This window comes from Crinia signifera, chromosome 3, assembly GCF_055691185.1.
Source record: "Crinia signifera chromosome 3, ASM5569118v1, whole genome shotgun sequence".
In the NCBI taxonomy this organism is placed as follows: Eukaryota; Metazoa; Chordata; class Amphibia; order Anura; family Myobatrachidae; genus Crinia; species Crinia signifera.
Window position 1 is genome coordinate 333914962 of NC_139219.1, and position 22507 is coordinate 333937468.

At 39.0% G+C, this 22507-nt stretch overlaps 23 non-coding genes across 23 annotated transcripts; all 23 read left to right on the forward strand.

Annotated features, from left to right (window-relative positions):
- Positions 1-549: 549 nt before the first annotated feature.
- Positions 550-621, forward strand: TRNAG-UCC (transfer RNA glycine (anticodon UCC)). Its single transcript has one exon. It is a non-coding gene; the product is annotated as a tRNA-Gly (tRNA).
- Positions 622-1860: 1239 nt separating this feature from the next.
- TRNAG-UCC (transfer RNA glycine (anticodon UCC)) lies at positions 1861-1932 on the forward strand. The gene has a single exon. It is a non-coding gene; the product is annotated as a tRNA-Gly (tRNA).
- Positions 1933-4499: 2567 nt separating this feature from the next.
- TRNAG-UCC (transfer RNA glycine (anticodon UCC)) lies at positions 4500-4571 on the forward strand. Its single transcript has one exon. It is a non-coding gene; the product is annotated as a tRNA-Gly (tRNA).
- A 275-nt stretch (positions 4572-4846) lies between these two features.
- TRNAG-UCC (transfer RNA glycine (anticodon UCC)) lies at positions 4847-4918 on the forward strand. Its single transcript has one exon. It is a non-coding gene; the product is annotated as a tRNA-Gly (tRNA).
- Positions 4919-6210: 1292 nt separating this feature from the next.
- TRNAG-UCC (transfer RNA glycine (anticodon UCC)) lies at positions 6211-6282 on the forward strand. The gene has a single exon. It is a non-coding gene; the product is annotated as a tRNA-Gly (tRNA).
- A 914-nt stretch (positions 6283-7196) lies between these two features.
- On the forward strand, positions 7197-7268 carry TRNAG-UCC (transfer RNA glycine (anticodon UCC)). Its single transcript has one exon. It is a non-coding gene; the product is annotated as a tRNA-Gly (tRNA).
- Positions 7269-7535: 267 nt separating this feature from the next.
- Positions 7536-7607, forward strand: TRNAG-UCC (transfer RNA glycine (anticodon UCC)). The gene has a single exon. It is a non-coding gene; the product is annotated as a tRNA-Gly (tRNA).
- A 3899-nt stretch (positions 7608-11506) lies between these two features.
- On the forward strand, positions 11507-11578 carry TRNAG-UCC (transfer RNA glycine (anticodon UCC)). Its single transcript has one exon. It is a non-coding gene; the product is annotated as a tRNA-Gly (tRNA).
- Positions 11579-12521: 943 nt separating this feature from the next.
- On the forward strand, positions 12522-12593 carry TRNAG-UCC (transfer RNA glycine (anticodon UCC)). Its single transcript has one exon. It is a non-coding gene; the product is annotated as a tRNA-Gly (tRNA).
- Positions 12594-12860: 267 nt separating this feature from the next.
- Positions 12861-12932, forward strand: TRNAG-UCC (transfer RNA glycine (anticodon UCC)). Its single transcript has one exon. It is a non-coding gene; the product is annotated as a tRNA-Gly (tRNA).
- A 914-nt stretch (positions 12933-13846) lies between these two features.
- Positions 13847-13918, forward strand: TRNAG-UCC (transfer RNA glycine (anticodon UCC)). Its single transcript has one exon. It is a non-coding gene; the product is annotated as a tRNA-Gly (tRNA).
- A 95-nt stretch (positions 13919-14013) lies between these two features.
- TRNAG-UCC (transfer RNA glycine (anticodon UCC)) lies at positions 14014-14085 on the forward strand. The gene has a single exon. It is a non-coding gene; the product is annotated as a tRNA-Gly (tRNA).
- A 267-nt stretch (positions 14086-14352) lies between these two features.
- On the forward strand, positions 14353-14424 carry TRNAG-UCC (transfer RNA glycine (anticodon UCC)). The gene has a single exon. It is a non-coding gene; the product is annotated as a tRNA-Gly (tRNA).
- Positions 14425-15367: 943 nt separating this feature from the next.
- Positions 15368-15439, forward strand: TRNAG-UCC (transfer RNA glycine (anticodon UCC)). The gene has a single exon. It is a non-coding gene; the product is annotated as a tRNA-Gly (tRNA).
- A 267-nt stretch (positions 15440-15706) lies between these two features.
- Positions 15707-15778, forward strand: TRNAG-UCC (transfer RNA glycine (anticodon UCC)). Its single transcript has one exon. It is a non-coding gene; the product is annotated as a tRNA-Gly (tRNA).
- A 914-nt stretch (positions 15779-16692) lies between these two features.
- TRNAG-UCC (transfer RNA glycine (anticodon UCC)) lies at positions 16693-16764 on the forward strand. The gene has a single exon. It is a non-coding gene; the product is annotated as a tRNA-Gly (tRNA).
- Positions 16765-16859: 95 nt separating this feature from the next.
- On the forward strand, positions 16860-16931 carry TRNAG-UCC (transfer RNA glycine (anticodon UCC)). Its single transcript has one exon. It is a non-coding gene; the product is annotated as a tRNA-Gly (tRNA).
- A 267-nt stretch (positions 16932-17198) lies between these two features.
- Positions 17199-17270, forward strand: TRNAG-UCC (transfer RNA glycine (anticodon UCC)). Its single transcript has one exon. It is a non-coding gene; the product is annotated as a tRNA-Gly (tRNA).
- A 267-nt stretch (positions 17271-17537) lies between these two features.
- On the forward strand, positions 17538-17609 carry TRNAG-UCC (transfer RNA glycine (anticodon UCC)). Its single transcript has one exon. It is a non-coding gene; the product is annotated as a tRNA-Gly (tRNA).
- Positions 17610-17876: 267 nt separating this feature from the next.
- Positions 17877-17948, forward strand: TRNAG-UCC (transfer RNA glycine (anticodon UCC)). Its single transcript has one exon. It is a non-coding gene; the product is annotated as a tRNA-Gly (tRNA).
- A 1911-nt stretch (positions 17949-19859) lies between these two features.
- Positions 19860-19931, forward strand: TRNAG-UCC (transfer RNA glycine (anticodon UCC)). Its single transcript has one exon. It is a non-coding gene; the product is annotated as a tRNA-Gly (tRNA).
- Positions 19932-20846: 915 nt separating this feature from the next.
- Positions 20847-20918, forward strand: TRNAG-UCC (transfer RNA glycine (anticodon UCC)). Its single transcript has one exon. It is a non-coding gene; the product is annotated as a tRNA-Gly (tRNA).
- Positions 20919-21843: 925 nt separating this feature from the next.
- TRNAG-UCC (transfer RNA glycine (anticodon UCC)) lies at positions 21844-21915 on the forward strand. Its single transcript has one exon. It is a non-coding gene; the product is annotated as a tRNA-Gly (tRNA).
- Positions 21916-22507: the final 592 nt, after the last annotated feature.

The following is a 22507-nucleotide window of genomic DNA, read 5'->3' on the forward strand; positions in this document are numbered from 1 at the left end:
GTTCATGAACAATGTTCAAAGCTTTGTAAAATTCATGATATCTTCCTATAAAAAATACTTTTGATTCCATCCCTGTCTGAGGTACTCCCTAAATATTGTTTCAATCATTTCAGTCAAGCCATGGTGTTACATGGCATCTCGTGCATATTTTTAGTACATGTGACCTGACTTACGTACTTGGGAAATATTTGCTTTAGCAGACTCAGTCAAGCAATGGTGTTATAGTGGTGAGCATAGCTGCCTTCAAAGCAGTTGACCCGGGTTCGATTCCCGGCCAACGCAGTTTTTTCATACTAACAAATGTTACTACCATACTTCCAGCATGTTCTCGGATCAAAAGTTCATGAACATTGTTCAAAGCTTTGTAAAATGTATGATATCTTCCTATAAAAATTACTTTTGATTCCATCCCTGTCTAAGGTACTCCTTTTATATTGTTTCAATCATTTCAGTCAAGCCATGGTGTAACATGGCATCTCGTGCATATTTTTAGAACATGTAACCTGACTTACGTACTTGGGAAATATTTGCTTTAGCAGACTCAGTCAAGCGTTGGTGGTATAGTGGTGAGCATAGCTGCCTTCCAAGCAGTTGACCCGGGTTCGATTCCCGGCCAACGCAGTTTTTTCATACTTCCAAATGTTATTGAGCATGTTCTCGGATCAAAAGTTCATGAACAATGTTCAAAGCTTTGTAAAATTCATGATATCTTCCTATAAAAAATACTTTTGATTCCATCCCTGTCTGAGGTACTCCCTAAATATTGTTTCAATCATTTCAGTCAAGCCATGGTGTAACATGGCATCTCGTGCATATTTTTAGTACATGTGACCTGACTTACGTACTTGGGAAATATTTGCTTTAGCAGACTCAGTCAAGCAATGGTGTTATAGTGGTGAGCATAGCTGCCTTCAAAGCAGTTGACCCGGGTTTGATTCCCGGCCAACGCAGTTTTTTCATACTTCCAAATTTTATTGAGCATGTTCTCGGATCAAAAGTTCATTAACAATGTTCAAAGCTTTGTAAAATGTATGATATCTTCCTATAAAAATTACTTTTGATTCCATCCCTGTCTGAGGTACTCCTTTTATATTGTTTCAATCATTTCAGTCAAGCCATGGTGTAACATGGCATCTCATGCATATTTTTAGAACATGTGAAATGACTTACGTACTTGGGAAATATTTGCTTTAGCAGACTCAGTCAAGCGTTGGTGGTATAGTGGTGAGCATTGCTGCTTCCAAGCAGTTGACCCGGGTTCGATTCCCGGCCAACGCAGTTTTTTCATACTTCCAAATGTTATTGAGCATGTTCTCGGATCAAAAGTTCATGAACAATGTTCAAAGCTTTGTAAAATTCATGATATCTTCCTATAAAAAATACTTTTGATTCCATCCCTGTCTGAGGTACTCCCTAAATATTGTTTCAATCATTTCAGTCAAGCCATGGTGTAACATGGCATCTCGTGCATATTTTTAGAACATGTGACCTGACTTACGTACTTGGGAAATATTTTCTTTAGCAGACTCAGTCAAGCGTTGGTGGTATAGTGGTGAGCATAGCTGCCTTCCAAGCAGTTGACCCGGGTTCGATTCCCGGCCATACTTCCAAATGTTACTACCATACTTCAAGCATGTTCTCGGATCAAAAGTTCATGAACAATGTTCAAAGCTTTGTAAAATGTATGATATCTTCCTATAAAAATTACTTTTGATTCCATCCCTGTCTGAGGTACTCCTTTTATATTGTTTCAATCATTTCAGTCAAGCCATGGTGTAACATGGCATCTCGTGCATATTTTTAGAACATGTCACCTGACTTACGTACTTGGGAAATATTTGCTTTAGCAGACTCAGTCAAGCGTTGGTGGTATAGTGGTGAGCATAGCTGCCTTCCAAGCAGTTGACCCGGGTTCGATTCCCGGCCAACGCAGTTTTTTCATACTTCCAAATGTTATTGCGCATGTTCTCGGATCAAAAGTTCATGAACAATGTTCAAAGCTTTGTAAAATTCATGATATCTTCCTATAAAAATTACTTTTGATTCCATCCCTGTCTGAGGTACTCCTTTTATATTGTTTCAATCATTTCAGTCAAGCCATGGTGTAACATGGCATCTCGTGCATATTTTTAGAACATGTGACCTGACTTACGTACTTGGGAAATATTTGCTTTAGCAGACTCAGTCAAGCCTTGGTGGTATAGTGGTGAGCATAGCTGCCTTCCAAGCAGTTGACCCGGGTTCGATTCCCGGCCAACGCAGTTTTTTCATACTTCCAAATGTTATTGAGCATGTTCTCGGATCAAAAGTTCATGAACAATGTTCAAAGCTTTGTAAAATTCATGATATCTTCCTATAAAAAATACTTTTGATTCCATCCCTGTCTGAGGTACTCCCTAAATATTGTTTCAATCATTTCAGTCAAGCCATGGTGTAACATGGCATCTCGTGCATATTTTTAGTACATGTGACCTGACTTACGTACTTGGGAAATATTTGCTTTAGCAGACTCAGTCAAGCAATGGTGTTATAGTGGTGAGCATAGCTGCCTTCAAAGCAGTTGACACGGGTTTGATTCCCGGCCAACGCAGTTTTTTCATACTTCCAAATTTTATTGAGCATGTTCTCGGATCAAAAGTTCATTAACAATGTTCAAAGCTTTGTAAAATGTATGATATCTTCCTATAAAAATTACTTTTGATTCCATCCCTGTCTGAGGTACTCCTTTTATATTGTTTCAATCATTTCAGTCAAGCCATGGTGTAACATGGCATCTCATGCATATTTTTAGAACATGTGAAATGACTTACGTACTTGGGAAATATTTGCTTTAGCAGACTCAGTCAAGCGTTGGTGGTATAGTGGTGAGCATTGCTGCTTCCAAGCAGTTGACCCGGGTTCGATTCCCGGCCAACGCAGTTTTTTCATACTTCCAAATGTTATTGAGCATGTTCTCGGATCAAAAGTTCATGAACAATGTTCAAAGCTTTGTAAAATTCATGATATCTTCCTATAAAAAATACTTTTGATTCCATCCCTGTCTGAGGTACTCCCTAAATATTGTTTCAATCATTTCAGTCAAGCCATGGTGTAACATGGCATCTCGTGCATATTTTTAGAACATGTGACCTGACTTACGTACTTGGGAAATATTTTCTTTAGCAGACTCAGTCAAGCAATGGTGTTATAGTGGTGAGCATAGCTGCCTTCAAAGCAGTTGACCCGGGTTTGATTCCCGGCCAACGCAGTTTTTTCATACTTCCAAATTTTATTGAGCATGTTCTCGGATCAAAAGTTCATTAACAATGTTCAAAGCTTTGTAAAATGTATGATATCTTCCTATAAAAATTACTTTTGATTCCATCCCTGTCTGAGGTACTCCTTTTATATTGTTTCAATCATTTCAGTCAAGCCATGGTGTAACATGGCATCTCATGCATATTTTTAGAACATGTGAAATGACTTACGTACTTGGGAAATATTTGCTTTAGCAGACTCAGTCAAGCGTTGGTGGTATAGTGGTGAGCATTGCTGCTTCCAAGCAGTTGACCCGGGTTCGATTCCCGGCCAACGCAGTTTTTTCATACTTCCAAATGTTATTGAGCATGTTCTCGGATCAAAAGTTCATGAACAATGTTCAAAGCTTTGTAAAATTCATGATATCTTCCTATAAAAAATACTTTTGATTCCATCCCTGTCTGAGGTACTCCCTAAATATTGTTTCAATCATTTCAGTCAAGCCATGGTGTAACATGGCATCTCGTGCATATTTTTAGAACATGTGACCTGACTTACGTACTTGGGAAATATTTTCTTTAGCAGACTCAGTCAAGCGTTGGTGGTATAGTGGTGAGCATAGCTGCCTTCCAAGCAGTTGACCCGGGTTTGATTCCCGGCCAACGCAGTTTTTTCATACTTCCAAATGTTACTACCATACTTCCAGCATGTTCTCGGATCAAAAGTTCATGAACATTGTTCAAAGCTTTGTAAATTGTATGATATCTTCCTATAAAAATTACTTTTGATTCCATCCCTGTCTGAGGTACTCCTTTTATATTGTTTCAATCATTTCAGTCAAGCCATGGTGTAACATGGCATCTCATGCATATTTTTAGAACATGTGAAATGACTTACGTACTTGGGAAATATTTGCTTTAGCAGACTCCGTCAAGCGTTGGTGGTATAGTGGTGAGCATTGCTGCTTCCAAGCAGTTGACCCGGGTCCGATTCCCGGCCAACGCAGTTTTTTCATACTTCCAAATGTTATTGAGCATGTTCTCGGATCAAAAGTTCATGAACAATGTTCAAAGCTTTGTAAAATTCATGATATCTTCCTATAAAAAATACTTTTGATTCCATCCCTGTCTGAGGTACTCCCTAAATATTGTTTCAATCATTTCAGTCAAGCCATGGTGTAACATGGCATCTCGTGCATATTTTTAGAACATGTGACCTGACTTACGTACTTGGGAAATATTTTCTTTAGCAGACTCAGTCAAGCGTTGGTGGTATAGTGGTGAGCATAGCTGCCTTCCAAGCAGTTGACCCGGGTTCGATTCCCGGCCAACGCAGTTTTTTCATACTTCCAAATGTTACTACCATACTTCCAGCATGTTCTCGGATCAAAAGTTCATGAACAATGTTCAAAGCTTTGTAAAATGTATGATATCTTCCTATAAAAATTACTTTTGATTCCTTCCCTGTCTGAGGTACTCCTTTTATATTGTTTCAATCATTTCAGTCAAGCCATGGTGTAACATGGCATCATGGCATCTCGTGCATATTTTTAGAACATGTGACCTGACTTACGTACTTGGGAAATATTTGCTTTAGCAGACTCAGTCAAGCGTTGGTGGTATAGTGGTGAGCATAGCTGCCTTCCAAGCAGTTGACCCGGGTTCGATTCCCGGCCAACGCAGTTTTTTCATACTTCCAAATGTTACTACCATACTTCAAGCATGTTCTCGGATCAAAAGTTCATGAACAATGTTCAAAGCTTTGTAAAATGTATGATATCTTCCTATAAAAATTACTTTTGATTCCATCCCTGTCTGAGGTACTCCTTTTATATTGTTTCAATCATTTCAGTCAAGCCATGGTGTAACATGGCATCTCGTGCATATTTTTAGAAAATGTAACCTGACTTACGTACTTGGGAAATATTTGCTTTAGCAGACTCAGTCAAGCGTTGGTGGTATAGTGGTGAGCATAGCTGCCTTCCAAACAGTTGACCCGGGGTCGAATCCCGGCCAACGCAGTTTTTTCATACTTCCAAATGTTACTACCATACTTCCAGCATGTTCTCGGATCAAAAGTTCATGAACAATGTTCAAAGCTTTGTAAAATGTATGATATCTTCCTATAAAAATTACTTTTGATTCCTTCCCTGTCTGATGTACTCCTTTTATATTGTTTCAATCATTTCAGTCAAGCCATGGTGTAACATGGCATCATGGCATCTCGTGCATATTTTTAGAACATGTGACCTGACTTACGTACTTGGGAAATATTTGCTTTAGCAGACTCAGTCAAGCGTTGATGGTATAGTGGTGAGCATAGCTGCCTTCCAAGCAGTTGACCCGCGTTCGATTCCCGGCCAACGCAGTTTTTTCATACTTCCAAATGTTACTACCATACTTCCAGCATGTTCTCGGATCAAAAGTTCATGAACAATGTTCAAAGCTTTGTAAAATGTATGATATCTTCCTATAAAAATTACTTTTGATTCCATCCCTGTCTGAGGTACTCCTTTTATATTGTTTCAATCATTTCAGTCAAGCCATGGTGTAACATGGCATCTCTTGCATATTTTTAGAACATGTAACCTGACTTACGTACTTGGGAAATATTTGCTTTAGCAGACTCAGTCAAGCGTTGGTGGTTTAGTGGTGAGCATAGCTGCCTTCCAAGCAGTTGACCCGGGTTCGATTCCCGGCCAACGCAGTTTTTTCATACTTCCAAATGTTACTACCATACTTCCAGCATGTTCTCGGATCAAAAGTTCATGAACATTGTTCAAAGCTTTGTAAAATGTATGATATCTTCCTATAAAAATTACTTTTGATTCCATCCCTGTCTGAGGTACTCCTTTTATATTGTTTCAATCATTTCAGTCAAGCCATGGTGTAACATGGCATCTCGTGCATATTTTTAGAACATGTAACCTGACTTAAGTACTTGGGAAATATTTGCTTTAGCAGACTCAGTCAAGCGTTGGTGGTATAGTGGTGAGCATAGCTGCCTTCCAAGCAGTTGACCCGGGTTCGATTCCCGGCCAACGCAGTTTTTTCATACTTCCAAATGTTATTGAGCATGTTCTCGGATCAAAAGTTCATGAACAATGTTCAAAGCTTTGTAAAATTCATGATATCTTCCTATAAAAAATACTTTTGATTCCATCCCTGTCTGAGGTACTCCCTAAATATTGTTTCAATCATTTCAGTCAAGCCATGGTGTAACATGGCATCTCGTGCATATTTTTAGTACATGTGACCTGACTTACGTACTTGGGAAATATTTGCTTTAGCAGACTCAGTCAAGCAATGGTGTTATAGTGGTGAGCATAGCTGCCTTCAAAGCAGTTGACCCGGGTTCGATTCCCGGCCAATGCAGTTTTTTCATACTTCCAAATTTTATTGAGCATGTTCTCGGATCAAAAGTTCATTAACAATGTTCAAAGCTTTGTAAAATGTATGATATCTTCCTATAAAAATTACTTTTGATTCCATCCCTGTCTGAGGTACTCCTTTTATATTGTTTCAATCATTTCAGTCAAGCCATGGTGTAACATGGCATCTCATGCATATTTTTAGAACATGTGAAATGACTTACGTACTTGGGAAATATTTGCTTTAGCAGACTCAGTCAAGCGTTGGTGGTATAGTGGTGAGCATTGCTGCTTCCAAGCAGTTGACCAGGGTTCGATTCCCGGCAAACGCAGTTTTTTCATACTTCCAAATGTTATTGAGCATGTTCTAGGATCAAAAGTTCATGAACAATGTTCAAAGCTTTGTAAAATTCATGATATCTTCCTATAAAAAATACTTTTGATTCCATCCCTGTCAGAGGTACTCCCTAAATATTGTTTCAATCATTTCAGTCAAGCCATGGTGTAACATGGCATCTCGTGCATATTTTTAGAACATGTGACCTGACTTACGTACTTGGGAAATATTTTCTTTAGCAGACTCAGTCAAGCGTTGGTGGTATAGTGGTAAGCATAGCTGCCTTCCAAGCAGTTGACCCGGGTTCGATTCCCGGCCAACGCAGTTTTTTCATACTTCCAAATGTTACTACCATACTTCCAGCATGTTCTCGGATCAAAAGTTCATGAACATTGTTCAAAGCTTTGTAAAATGTATGATATCTTCCTATAAAAATTACTTTTGATTCCATCCCTGTCTGAGGTACTCCTTTTATATTGTTTCAATCATTTCAGTCAAGCCATGGTGTAACATGGCATCTCGTGCATATTTTTAGAACATGTAACCTGACTTACGTACTTGGGAAATATTTGCTTTAGCAGACTCAGTCAAGCGTTGGTGGTATAGTGGTGAGCATAGCTGCCTTCCAAGCAGTTGACCCGGGTTCGATTCCCGGCCAACGCAGTTTTTTCATACTTCCAAATGTTATTGAGCATGTTCTCGGATCAAAAGTTCATGAACAATGTTCAAAGCTTTGTAAAATTCATGATATCTTCCTATAAAAAATACTTTTGATTCCATCCCTGTCTGAGGTACTCCCTAAATATTGTTTCAATCATTTCAGTCAAGCCATGGTGTAACATGGCATCTCGTGCATATTTTTAGTACATGTGACCTGACTTACGTACTTGGGAAATATTTGCTTTAGCAGACTCAGTCAAGCAATGGTGTTATAGTGGTGAGCATAGCTGCCTTCAAAGCAGTTGACCCGGGTTCGATTCCCGGCCAACGCAGTTTTATCATACTTCCAAATTTTATTGAGCATGTTCTCGGATCAAAAGTTCATTAACAATGTTCAAAGCTTTGTAAAATGTATGATATCTTCCTATAAAAATTACTTTTGATTCCATCCCTGTCTGAGGTACTCCTTTTATATTGTTTCAATCATTTCAGTCAAGCCATGGTGTAACATGGCATCTCATGCATATTTTTAGAACATGTGAAATGACTTACGTACTTGGGAAATATTTGCTTTAGCAGACTCCGTCAAGCGTTGGTGGTATAGTGGTGAGCATTGCTGCTTCCAAGCAGTTGACCCGGGTTCGATTCCCGGCCAACGCAGTTTTTTCATACTTCCAAATGTTATTGAGCATGTTCTCGGATCAAAAGTTCATGAACAATGTTCAAAGCTTTGTAAAATTCATGATATCTTCCTATAAAAAATACTTTTGATTCCATCCCTGTCTGAGGTACTCCCTAAATATTGTTTCAATCATTTCAGTCAAGCCATGGTGTAACATGGCATCTCGTGCATATTTTTAGTACATGTGACCTGACTTACGTACTTGGGAAATATTTGCTTTAGCAGACTCAGTCAAGCAATGGTGTTATAGTGGTGAGCATAGCTGCCTTCAAAGCAGTTGACCCGGGTTCGATTCCCGGCCAACGCAGTTTTTTCATACTTCCAAATTTTATTGAGCATGTTCTCGGATCAAAAGTTCATTAACAATGTTCAAAGCTTTGTAAAATGTATGATATCTTCCTATAAAAATTACTTTTGATTCCATCCCTGTCTGAGGTACTCCTTTTATATTGTTTCAATCATTTCAGTCAAGCCATGGTGTAACATGGCATCTCATGCATATTTTTAGAACATGTGAAATGACTTACGTACTTGGGAAATATTTGCTTTAGCAGACTCCGTCAAGCGTTGGTGGTATAGTGGTGAGCATTGCTGCTTCCAAGCAGTTGACCCGGGTTCGATTCCCGGCCAACGCAGTTTTTTCATACTTCCAAATGTTATTGAGCATGTTCTCGGATCAAAAGTTCATGAACAATGTTCAAAGCTTTGTAAAATTCATGATATCTTCCTATAAAAAATACTTTTGATTCCATCCCTGTCTGAGGTACTCCCTAAATATTGTTTCAATCATTTCAGTCAAGCCATGGTGTAACATGGCATCTCGTGCATATTTTTAGTACATGTGACCTGACTTACGTACTTGGGAAATATTTGCTTTAGCAGACTCAGTCAAGCAATGGTGTTATAGTGGTGAGCATAGCTGCCTTCAAAGCAGTTGACCCGGGTTCGATTCCCGGCCAACGCAGTTTTTTCATACTTCCAAATTTTATTGAGCATGTTCTCGGATCAAAAGTTCATTAACAATGTTCAAAGCTTTGTAAAATGTATGATATCTTCCTATAAAAATTACTTTTGATTCCATCCCTGTCTGAGGTACTCCTTTTATATTGTTTCAATCATTTCAGTCAAGCCATGGTGTAACATGGCATCTCATGCATATTTTTAGAACATGTGAAATCACTTACGTACTTGGGAAATATTTGCTTTAGCAGACTCCGTCAAGCGTTGGTGGTATAGTGGTGAGCATTGCTGCTTCCAAGCAGTTGACCCGGGTTCGATTCCCGGCCAACGCAGTTTTTTCATACTTCCAAATGTTATTGAGCATGTTCTCGGATCAAAAGTTCATGAACAATGTTCAAAGCTTTGTAAAATTCATGATATCTTCCTATAAAAAATACTTTTGATTCCATCCCTGTCTGAGGTACTCCCTAAATATTGTTTCAATCATTTCAGTCAAGCCATGGTGTAACATGGCATCTCGTGCATATTTTTAGTACATGTGACCTGACTTACGTACTTGGGAAATATTTGCTTTAGCAGACTCAGTCAAGCAATGGTGTTATAGTGGTGAGCATAGCTGCCTTCAAAGCAGTTGACCCGGGTTCGATTCCCGGCCAACGCAGTTTTTTCATACTTCCAAATTTTATTGAGCATGTTCTCGGATCAAAAGTTCATTAACAATGTTCAAAGCTTTGTAAAATGTATGATATCTTCCTATAAAAATTACTTTTGATTCCATCCCTGTCTGAGGTACTCCTTTTATATTGTTTCAATCATTTCAGTCAAGCCATGGTGTAACATGGCATCTCATGCATATTTTTAGAACATGTGAAATGACTTACGTACTTGGGAAATATTTGCTTTAGCAGACTCCGTCAAGCGTTGGTGGTATAGTGGTGAGCATTGCTGCTTCCAAGCAGTTGACCCGGGTTCGATTCCCGGCCAACGCAGTTTTTTCATACTTCCAAATGTTATTGAGCATGTTCTCGGATCAAAAGTTCATGAACAATGTTCAAAGCTTTGTAAAATTCATGATATCTTCCTATAAAAAATACTTTTGATTCCATCCCTGTCTGAGGTACTCCCTAAATATTGTTTCAATCATTTCAGTCAAGCCATGGTGTAACATGGCATCTCGTGCATATTTTTAGTACATGTGACCTGACTTACGTACTTGGGAAATATTTGCTTTAGCAGACTCAGTCAAGCAATGGTGTTATAGTGGTGAGCATAGCTGCCTTCAAAGCAGTTGACCCGGGTTCGATTCCCGGCCAACGCAGTTTTTTCATACTTCCAAATTTTATTGAGCATGTTCTCGGATCAAAAGTTCATTAACAATGTTCAAAGCTTTGTAAAATGTATGATATCTTCCTATAAAAATTACTTTTGATTCCATCCCTGTCTGAGGTACTCCTTTTATATTGTTTCAATCATTTAAGTCAAGCCATGGTGTAACATGGCATCTCATGCATATTTTTAGAACATGTGAAATGACTTACGTACTTGGGAAATATTTGCTTTAGCAGACTCCGTCAAGCGTTGGTGGTATAGTGGTGAGCATTGCTGCTTCCAAGCAGTTGACCCGGGTTCGATTCCCGGCCAACGCAGTTTTTTCATACTTCCAAATGTTACTACCATACTTCCAGCATGTTCTCGGATCAAAAGTTCATGAACAATGTTCAAAGCTTTGTAAAATGTATGATATCTTCCTATAAAAATTACTTTTGATTCCTTCCCTGTCTGAGGTACTCCTTTTATATTGTTTCAATCATTTCAGTCAAGCCATGGTGTAACATGGCATCATGGCATCTCGTGCATATTTTTAGAACATGTGACCTGACTTACGTACTTGGGAAATATTTGCTTTAGCAGACTCAGTCAAGCGTTGGTGGTATAGTGGTGAGCATAGCTGCCTTCCAAGCAATTGACCCGGGTTCGATTCCCGGCCAACGCAGTTTTTTCATACTTCCAAATGTTACTACCATACTTCAAGCATGTTCTCGGATCAAAAGTTCATGAACAATGTTCAAAGCTTTGTAAAATGTATGATATCTTCCTATAAAAATTACTTTTGATTCCATCCCTGTCTGAGGTACTCCTTTTATATTGTTTCAATCATTTCAGTCAAGCCATGGTGTAACATGGCATCTCGTGCATATTTTTAGAACATGTAACCTGACTTACGTACTTGGGAAATATTTGCTTTAGCAGACTCAGTCAAGCGTTGGTGGTATAGTGGTGAGCATAGCTGCCTTCCAAGCAGTTGACCCGGGTTCGATTCCCGGCCAACGCAGTTTTTTCATACTTCCAAATGTTATTGCGCATGTTCTCGGATCAAAAGTTCATGAACAATGTTCAAAGCTTTGTAAAATTCATGATATCTTCCTATAAAAACTACTTTTGATTCCATCCCTGTCTGAGGTACTCCTTTTATATTGTTTCAATCATTTCAGTCAAGCCATGGTGTAACATGGCATCTCGTGCATATTTTTAGAACATGTGACCTGACTTACGTACTTGGGAAATATTTGCTTTAGCAGACTCAGTCAAGCGTTGGTGGTATAGTGGTGAGCATAGCTGCCTTCCAAACAGTTGACCCGGGGTCGAATCCCGGCCAACGCAGTTTTTTCATACTTCCAAATGTTACTACCATACTTCCAGCATGTTCTCGGATCAAAAGTTCATGAACAATGTTCAAAGCTTTGTAAAATGTATGATATCTTCCTATAAAAATTACTTTTGATTCCTTCCCTGTCTGAGGTACTCCTTTTATATTGTTTCAATCATTTCAGTCAAGCCATGGTGTAACATGGCATCATGGCATCTCGTGCATATTTTTAGAACATGTGACCTGACTTACGTACTTGGGAAATATTTGCTTTAGCAGACTCAGTCAAGCGTTGATGGTAAAGTGGTGAGCATAGCTGCCTTCCAAGCAGTTGACCCGCGTTCGATTCCCGGCCAACGCAGTTTTTTCATACTTCCAAATGTTACTACCATACTTCCAGCATGTTCTCGGATCAAAAGTTCATGAACAATGTTCAAAGCTTTGTAAAATGTATGATATCTTCCTATAAAAATTACTTTTGATTCCATCCCTGTCTGAGGTACTCCTTTTATATTGTTTCAATCATTTCAGTCAAGCCATGGTGTAACATGGCATCTCTTGCATATTTTTAGAACATGTAACCTGACTTACGTACTTGGGAAATATTTGCTTTAGCAGACTCAGTCAAGCGTTGGTGGTATAGTGGTGAGCATAGCTGCCTTCCAAGCAGTTGACCCGGGTTCGATTCCCGGCCAACGCAGTTTTTTCATACTTCCAAATGTTACTACCATACTTCCAGCATGTTCTCGGATCAAAAGTTCATGAACATTGTTCAAAGCTTTGTAAAATGTATGATATCTTCCTATAAAAATTACTTTTGATTCCATCCCTGTCTGAGGTACTCCTTTTATATTGTTTCAATCATTTCAGTCAAGCCATGGTGTAACATGGCATCTCGTGCATATTTTTAGAACATGTAACCTGACTTACGTACTTGGGAAATATTTGCTTTAGCAGACTCAGTCAAGCGTTGGTGGTATAGTGGTGAGCATAGCTGCCTTCCAAGCAGTTGACCCGGGTTCGATTCCCGGCCAACGCAGTTTTTTCATACTTCCAAATGTTATTGAGCATGTTCTCGGATCAAAAGTTCATGAACAATGTTCAAAGCTTTGTAAAATTCATGATATCTTCCTATAAAAAATACTTTTGATTCCATCCCTGTCTGAGGTACTCCCTAAATATTGTTTCAATCATTTCAGTCAAGCCATGGTGTAACATGGCATCTCGTGCATATTTTTAGTACATGTGACCTGACTTACGTACTTGGGAAATATTTGCTTTAGCAGACTCAGTCAAGCAATGGTGTTATAGTGGTGAGCATAGCTGCCTTCAAAGCAGTTGACCCGGGTTCGATTCCCGGCCAACGCAGTTTTTTCATACTTCCAAATTTTATTGAGCATGTTCTCGGATCAAAAGTTCATTAACAATGTTCAAAGCTTTGTAAAATGTATGATATCTTCCTATAAAAATTACTTTTGATTCCATCCCTGTCTGAGGTACTCCTTTTATATTGTTTCAATCATTTCAGTCAAGCCATGGTGTAACATGGCATCTCATGCATATTTTTAGAACATGTGAAATGACTTACGTACTTGGGAAATATTTGCTTTAGCAGACTCAGTAAAGCGTTGGTGGTATAGTGGTGAGCATTGCTGCTTCCAAGCAGTTGACCCGGGTTCGATTCCCGGCCAACGCAGTTTTTTCATACTTCCAAATGTTATTGAGCATGTTCTAGGATCAAAAGTTCATGAACAATGTTCAAAGCTTTGTAAAATTCATGATATCTTCCTATAAAAAATACTTTTGATTCCATCCCTGTCTGAGGTACTCCCTAAATATTGTTTCAATCATTTCAGTCAAGCCATGGTGTAACATGGCATCTCGTGCATATTTTTAGAACATGTGACCTGACTTACGTACTTGGGAAATATTTTCTTTAGCAGACTCAGTCAAGCGTTGGTGGTATAGTGGTGAGCATAGCTGCCTTCCAAGCAGTTGACCCGGGTTCGATTCCCGGCCAACGCAGTTTTTTGGTGTAACATGGCATCTCGTGCATATTTTTAGAACATGTGACCTGACTTACGTACTTGGGAAATATTTTCTTTAGCAGACTCAGTCAAGCGTTGGTGGTATAGTGGTGAGCATAGCTGCCTTCCAAGCAGTTGACCCGGGTTCGATTCCCGGCCAACGCAGTTTTTTCATACTTCCAAATGTTACTACCATACTTCAAGCATGTTCTCGGATCAAAAGTTCATGAACAATGTTCAAAGCTTTGTAAAATGTATGATATCTTCCTATAAAAATTACTTTTGATTCCATCCCTGTCTGAGGTACTCCTTTTATATTGTTTCAATCATTTCAGTCAAGCCATGGTGTAACATGGCATCTCGTGCATATTTTTAGAACATGTAACCTGACTTACGTACTTGGGAAATATTTGCTTTAGCAGACTCAGTCAAGCGTTGGTGGTATAGTGGTGAGCATAGCTGCCTTCCAAGCAGTTGACCCGGGTTCGATTCCCGGCCAACGCAGTTTTTTCATACTTCCAAATGTTATTGCGCATGTTCTCGGATCAAAAGTTCATGAACAATGTTCAAAGCTTTGTAAAATTCATGATATCTTCCTATAAAAACTACTTTTGATTCCATCCCTGTCTGAGGTACTCCTTTTATATTGTTTCAATCATTTCAGTCAAGCCATGGTGTAACATGGCATCTCGTGCATATTTTTAGAACATGTGACCTGACTTACGTACTTGGGAAATATTTGCTTTAGCAGACTCAGTCAAGCGTTGGTGGTATAGTGGTGAGCATAGCTGCCTTCCAAACAGTTGACCCGGGGTCGAATCCCGGCCAACGCAGTTTTTTCATACTTCCAAATGTTACTACCATACTTCCAGCATGTTCTCGGATCAAAAGTTCATGAACAATGTTCAAAGCTTTGTAAAATGTATGATATCTTCCTATAAAAATTACTTTTGATTCCTTCCCTGTCTGAGGTACTCCTTTTATATTGTTTCAATCATTTCAGTCAAGCCATGGTGTAACATGGCATCATGGCATCTCGTGCATATTTTTAGAACATGTGACCTGACTTACGTACTTGGGAAATATTTGCTTTAGCAGACTCAGTCAAGCGTTGATGGTAAAGTGGTGAGCATAGCTGCCTTCCAAGCAGTTGACCCGCGTTCGATTCCCGGCCAACGCAGTTTTTTCATACTTCCAAATGTTACTACCATACTTCCAGCATGTTCTCGGATCAAAAGTTCATGAACAATGTTCAAAGCTTTGTAAAATGTATGATATCTTCCTATAAAAATTACTTTTGATTCCATCCCTGTCTGAGGTACTCCTTTTATATTGTTTCAATCATTTCAGTCAAGCCATGGTGTAACATGGCATCTCTTGCATATTTTTAGAACATGTAACCTGACTTACGTACTTGGGAAATATTTGCTTTAGCAGACTCAGTCAAGCGTTGGTGGTATAGTGGTGAGCATAGCTGCCTTCCAAGCAGTTGACCCGGGTTCGATTCCCGGCCAACGCAGTTTTTTCATACTTCCAAATGTTACTACCATACTTCCAGCATGTTCTCGGATCAAAAGTTCATGAACATTGTTCAAAGCTTTGTAAAATGTATGATATCTTCCTATAAAAATTACTTTTGATTCCATCCCTGTCTGAGGTACTCCTTTTATATTGTTTCAATCATTTCAGTCAAGCCATGGTGTAACATGGCATCTCGTGCATATTTTTAGAACATGTAACCTGACTTACGTACTTGGGAAATATTTGCTTTAGCAGACTCAGTCAAGCGTTGGTGGTATAGTGGTGAGCATAGCTGCCTTCCAAGCAGTTGACCCGGGTTCGATTCCCGGCCAACGCAGTTTTTTCATACTTCCAAATGTTATTGAGCATGTTCTCGGATCAAAAGTTCATGAACAATGTTCAAAGCTTTGTAAAATTCATGATATCTTCCTATAAAAAATACTTTTGATTCCATCCCTGTCTGAGGTACTCCCTAAATATTGTTTCAATCATTTCAGTCAAGCCATGGTGTAACATGGCATCTCGTGCATATTTTTAGTACATGTGACCTGACTTACGTACTTGGGAAATATTTGCTTTAGCAGACTCAGTCAAGCAATGGTGTTATAGTGGTGAGCATAGCTGCCTTCAAAGCAGTTGACCCGGGTTCGATTCCCGGCCAACGCAGTTTTTTCATACTTCCAAATTTTATTGAGCATGTTCTCGGATCAAAAGTTCATTAACAATGTTCAAAGCTTTGTAAAATGTATGATATCTTCCTATAAAAATTACTTTTGATTCCATCCCTGTCTGAGGTACTCCTTTTATATTGTTTCAATCATTTCAGTCAAGCCATGGTGTAACATGGCATCTCATGCATATTTTTAGAACATGTGAAATGACTTACGTACTTGGGAAATATTTGCTTTAGCAGACTCAGTAAAGCGTTGGTGGTATAGTGGTGAGCATTGCTGCTTCCAAGCAGTTGACCCGGGTTCGATTCCCGGCCAACGCAGTTTTTTCATACTTCCAAATGTTATTGAGCATGTTCTAGGATCAAAAGTTCATGAACAATGTTCAAAGCTTTGTAAAATTCATGATATCTTCCTATAAAAAATACTTTTGATTCCATCCCTGTCTGAGGTACTCCCTAAATATTGTTTCAATCATTTCAGTCAAGCCATGGTGTAACATGGCATCTCGTGCATATTTTTAGAACATGTGACCTGACTTACGTACTTGGGAAATATTTTCTTTAGCAGACTCAGTCAAGCGTTGGTGGTATAGTGGTGAGCATAGCTGCCTTCCAAGCAGTTGACCCGGGTTCGATTCCCGGCCAACGCAGTTTTTTGGTGTAACATGGCATCTCGTGCATATTTTTAGAACATGTGACCTGACTTACGTACTTGGGAAATATTTTCTTTAGCAGACTCAGTCAAGCGTTGGTGGTATAGTGGTGAGCATAGCTGCCTTCCAAGCAGTTGACCCGGGTTCGATTCCCGGCCAACGCAGTTTTTTCATACTTCCAAATGTTACTACCATACTTCCAGCATGTTCTCGGATCAAAAGTTCATGAACATTGTTCAAAGCTTTGTAAAATGTATGATATCTTCCTATAAAAATTACTTTTGATTCCATCCCTGTCTGAGGTACTCCTTTTATATTGTTTCAATCATTTCAGTCAAGCCATGGTGTAACATGGCATCTCGTGCATATTTTTAGAACATGTAACCTGACTTACGTACTTGGGAAATATTTGCTTTAGCAGACTCAGTCAAGCGTTGGTGGTATAGTGGTGAGCATAGCTGCCTTCCAAGCAGTTGACCCGGGTTCGATTCCCGGCCAACGCAGTTTTTTCATACTTCCAAATGTTACTACCATACTTCCAGCATGTTCTCGGATCAAAAGTTCATGAACATTGTTCAAAGCTTTGTAAAATGTATGATATCTTCCTATAAAAAATACTTTTGATTCCATCCCTGTCTGAGGTACTCCCTAAATATTGTTTCAATCATTTCAGTCAAGCCATGGTGTAACATGGCATCTCGTGCATATTTTTAGAACATGTGACCTGACTTACGTACTTGGGAAATATTTTCTTTAGCAGACTCAGTCAAGCGTTGGTGGTATAGTGGTGAGCATAGCTGCCTTCCAAGCAGTTGACCCGGGTTCGATTCCCGGCCAACGCAGTTTTTTCATACTTCCAAATGTTACTACCATACTTCCAGCATGTTCTCGGATCAAAAGTTCATGAACATTGTTCAAAGCTTTGTAAAATGTATGATATCTTCCTATAAAAATTACTTTTGATTCCATCCCTGTCTGAGGTACTCCTTTTATATTGTTTCAATCATTTCAGTCAAGCCATGGTGTAACATGGCATCTCGTGCATATTTTTAGAACATGTAACCTGACTTACGTACTTGGGAAATATTTGCTTTAGCAGACTCAGTCAAGCGTTGGTGGTATAGTGGTGAGCATAGCTGCCTTCCAAGCAGTTGACCCGGGTTCGATTCCCGGCCAACGCAGTTTTTTCATACTTCCATATGTTATTGAGCATGTTCTCGGATCAAAAGTTCATGAACAATGTTCAAAGCTTTGTAAAATTCATGATATCTTCCTATAAAAAATACTTTTGATTCCATCCCTGTCTGAGGTACTCCCTAAATATTGTTTCAATCATTTCAGTCAAGCCATGGTGTAACATGGCATCTCGTGCATATTTTTAGTACATGTGACCTGACTTACGTACTTGGGAAATATTTGCTTTAGCAGACTCAGTCAAGCAATGGTGTTATAGTGGTGAGCATAGCTGCCTTCAAAGCAGTTGACCCGGGTTCGATTCCCGGCTAACGCAGTTTTTTCATACTTCCAAATTTTATTGAGCATGTTCTCGGATCAAAAGTTCATTAACAATGTTCAAAGCTTTGTAAAATGTATGATATCTTCCTATAAAAATTACTTTTGATTCCATCCCTGTCTGAGGTACTCCTTTTATATTGTTTCAATCATTTCAGTCAAGCCATGGTGTAACATGGCATCTCATGCATATTTTTAGAACATGTGAAATGACTTACGTACTTGGGAAATATTTGCTTTAGCAGACTCCGTCAAGCGTTGGTGGTATAGTGGTGAGCATTGCTGCTTCCAAGCAGTTGACCCGGGTTCAATTCCCGGCCAACGCAGTTTTTTCATACTTCCAAATGTTATTGAGCATGTTCTCGGATCAAAAGTTCATGAACAATGTTCAAAGCTTTGTAAAATTCATGATATCTTCCTATAAAAAATACTTTTGATTCCATCCCTGTCTGAGGTACTCCCTAAATATTGTTTCAATCATTTCAGTCAAGCCATGGTGTAACATGGCATCTCGTGCATATTTTTAGTACATGTGACCTGACTTACGTACTTGGGAAATATTTGCTTTAGCAGACTCAGTCAAGCAATGGTGTTATAGTGGTGAGCATAGCTGCCTTCAAAGCAGTTGACCCGGGTTCGATTCCCGGCCAACGCAGTTTTTTCATACTTCCAAATTTTATTGAGCATGTTCTCGGATCAAAAGTTCATTAACAATGTTCAAAGCTTTGTAAAATGTATGATATCTTCCTATAAAAATTACTTTTGATTCCATCCCTGTCTGAGGTACTCCTTTTATATTGTTTCAATCATTTCAGTCAAGCCATGGTGTAACATGGCATCTCATGCATATTTTTAGAACATGTAACCTGACTTACGTACTTGGGAAATATTTGCTTTAGCAGACTCAGTCAAGCGTTGGTGGTATAGTGGTGAGCATAGCTGCCTTCCAAGCAGTTGACCCGGGTTCGATTCCCGCCCAACGCAGTTTTTTCATACTTCCAAATGTTATTGAGCATGTTCTCGGATCAAAAGTTCATGAACAATGTTCAAAGCTTTGTAAAATTCATGATATCTTCCTATAAAAATTACTTTTGATTCCATCCCTGTCTGAGGTACTCCTTTTATATTGTTTCAATCATTTCAGTCAAGCCATGGTGTAACATGGCATCTCGTGCATATTTTTAGAACATGTAACCTGACTTACGTACTTGGGAAATATTTGCTTTAGCAGACTCAGTCAATCGTTGGTGGTATAGTGGTGAGCATAGCTGCCTTCCAAGCAGTTGACCCGGGTTCGATTCCCGGCCAACGCAGTTTTTTCATACTTCCAAATGTTACTACCATACTTCCAGCATGTTCTCGGATCAAAAGTTTATGAACATTGTTCAAAGCTTTGTAAAATGTATGATATCTTCCTATAAAAATTACTTTTGATTCCATCCCTGTCTGAGGTACTCCTTTTATATTGTTTCAATCATTTCAGTCAAGCCATGGTGTAACATGGCATCTCGTGCATATTTTTAGAACATGTAACCTGACTTACGTACTTGGGAAATATTTGCTTTAGCAGACTCAGTCAAGCGTTGGTGGTATAGTGGTGAGCATAGCTGCCTTCCAAGCAGTTGACCCGGGTTCGATTCCCGGCCAACGCAGTTTTTTCATACTTCCAAATGTTATTGAGCATGTTCTCGGATCAAAAGTTCATGAACAATGTTCAAAGCTTTGTAAAATTCATGATATCTTCCTATAAAAAATACTTTTGATACCATCCCTGTCTGAGGTACTCCCTAAATATTGTTTCAATCATTTCAGTCAAGCCATGGTGTAACATGGCATCTCGTGCATATTTTTAGAACATGTGACCTGACTTACGTACTTGGGAAATATTCGCTTTAGCAAACTCAGTCAAGCAATGGTGTTATAGTGGTGAGCATAGCTGCCTTTAAAGCAGTTGACCTGGGTTTGATTCCCGGCCAACGCAGTTTTTTCATACTTCCAAATGTTATTGAGCATGTTCTCGGATCAAAAGTTCATTAACAATGTTCAAAGCTTTGTAAAATGTATGATATCTTCCTATAAAAATTACTTTTGATTCCATCCCTGTCTGAGGTACTCCTTTTATATTGTTTCAATCATTTCAGTCAAGCCATGGTGTAACATGGCATCTCGTGCATATTTTTAGAACATGTAACCTGACTTACGTACTTGGGAAATATTTGCTTTAGCAGACTCAGTCAAGCGTTGGTGTTATAGTGGTGAGCATAGCTGCCTTCCAAGCAGTTGACCCGGGTTCGATTCCCGGCCAACGCAGTTTTTTCATACTTCCAAATGTTATTGCGCATGTTCTCGGATCAAAAGTTCATGAACAATGTTCAAAGCTTTGTAAAATGTATGATATCTTCCTATAAAAATTACTTTTGATTCCATCCCTGTCTGAGGTACTCCTTTTATATTGTTTCAATCATTTCAGTCAAGCCATGGTGTAACATGGCATCTCGTGCATATTTTTAGAACATGTGACCTGACTTACGTACTTGGGAAATATTTGCTTTAGAAGACTCAGTCAAGCGTTGGTGGTATAGTGGTGAGCATAGCTGCCTTCCAAGCAGTTGACCCGGGTTCGATTCCCGGCCAACGCAGTTTTTTCATACTTCCAAATGTTATTGAGCATGTTCTCGGATCAAAAGTTCATGAACAATGTTCAAAGCTTTGTAAAATTCATGATATCTTCCTATAAAAAATACTTTTGATACCATCCCTGTCTGAGGTACTTCCTAAATATTGTTTCAATCATTTCAGTCAAGCCATGGTGTAACATGGCATCTCGTGCATATTTTTAGAACATGTGACCTGACTTACGTACTTGGGAAATATTTGCTTTAGCAGACTCAGTCAAGCAATGGTGTTATAGTGGTGAGCATAGCTGCCTTCAAAGCAGTTGACCCGGGTTTGATTCCCGGCCAACGCAGTTTTTTCATACTTCCAAATGTTATTGAGCATGTTCTCAGATCAAAAGTTCATTAACAATGTTCAAAGCTTTGTAAAATGTATGATATCTTCCTATAAAAATTACTTTTGATTCCATCCCTGTCTGAGGTACTCCTTTTATATTGTTTCAATCATTTCAGTCAAGCCATGGTGTAACATGGCATCTCGTGCATATTTTTAGAACATGTGACCTGACTTACGTACTTGGGAAATATTTGCTTTAGAAGACTCAGTCAAGCGTTGGTGGTATAGTGGTGAGCATAGCTGCCTTCCAAGCAGTTTACCCGGGTTCGATTCCCGGCCAACGCAGTTTTTTCATACTTCCAAATGTTACTACCATACTTCCAGCATGTTCTCGGATCAAAAGTTCATGAACATTGTTCAAAGCTTTGTAAAATGTATGATATCTTCCTATAAAAATTACTTTTGATTCCATCCCTGTCTGAGGTACTCCTTTTATATTGTTTCAATCATTTCAGTCAAGCCATGGTGTAACATGGCATCTCGTGCATATTTTTAGAACATGTAACCTGACTTACGTACTTGGGAAATATTTGCTTTAGCAGGCTCAGTCAAGCGTTGGTGGTATAGTGGTGAGCATAGCTGCCTTCCAAGCAGTTGACCCGGGTTCGATTCCCGGCCAACGCAGTTCTTTCATACTTCCAAATGTTATTGAGCATGTTCTCGGATCAAAAGTTCATGAACAATGTTCAAAGCTTTGTAAAATTCATGATATCTTCCTATAAAAAATACTTTTGATACCATCCCTGTCTGAGGTACTCCCTAAATATTGTTTCAATCATTTCAGTCAAGCCATGGTGTAACATGGCATCTCGTGCATATTTTTAGAACATGTGACCTGACTTACGTACTTGGGAAATATTTGCTTTAGCAGACTCAGTCAAGCAATGGTGTTATAGTGGTGAGCATAGCTGCCTTCAAAGCAGTTGACCCGGGTTTGATTCCCGGCCAACGCAGTTTTTTCATACTTCCAAATGTTATTGAGCATGTTCTCGGATCAAAAGTTCATTAACAATGTTCAAAGCTTTGTAAAATGTATGATATCTTCCTATAAAAATTACTTTTGATTCCATCCCTGTCTGAGGTACTCCTTTTATATTGTTTCAATCATTTCAGTCAAGCCATGGTGTAACATGGCATCTCGTGCATATTTTTAGAACATGTGACCTGACTTACGTACTTGGGAAATATTTGCTTTAGAAGACTCAGTCAAGCGTTG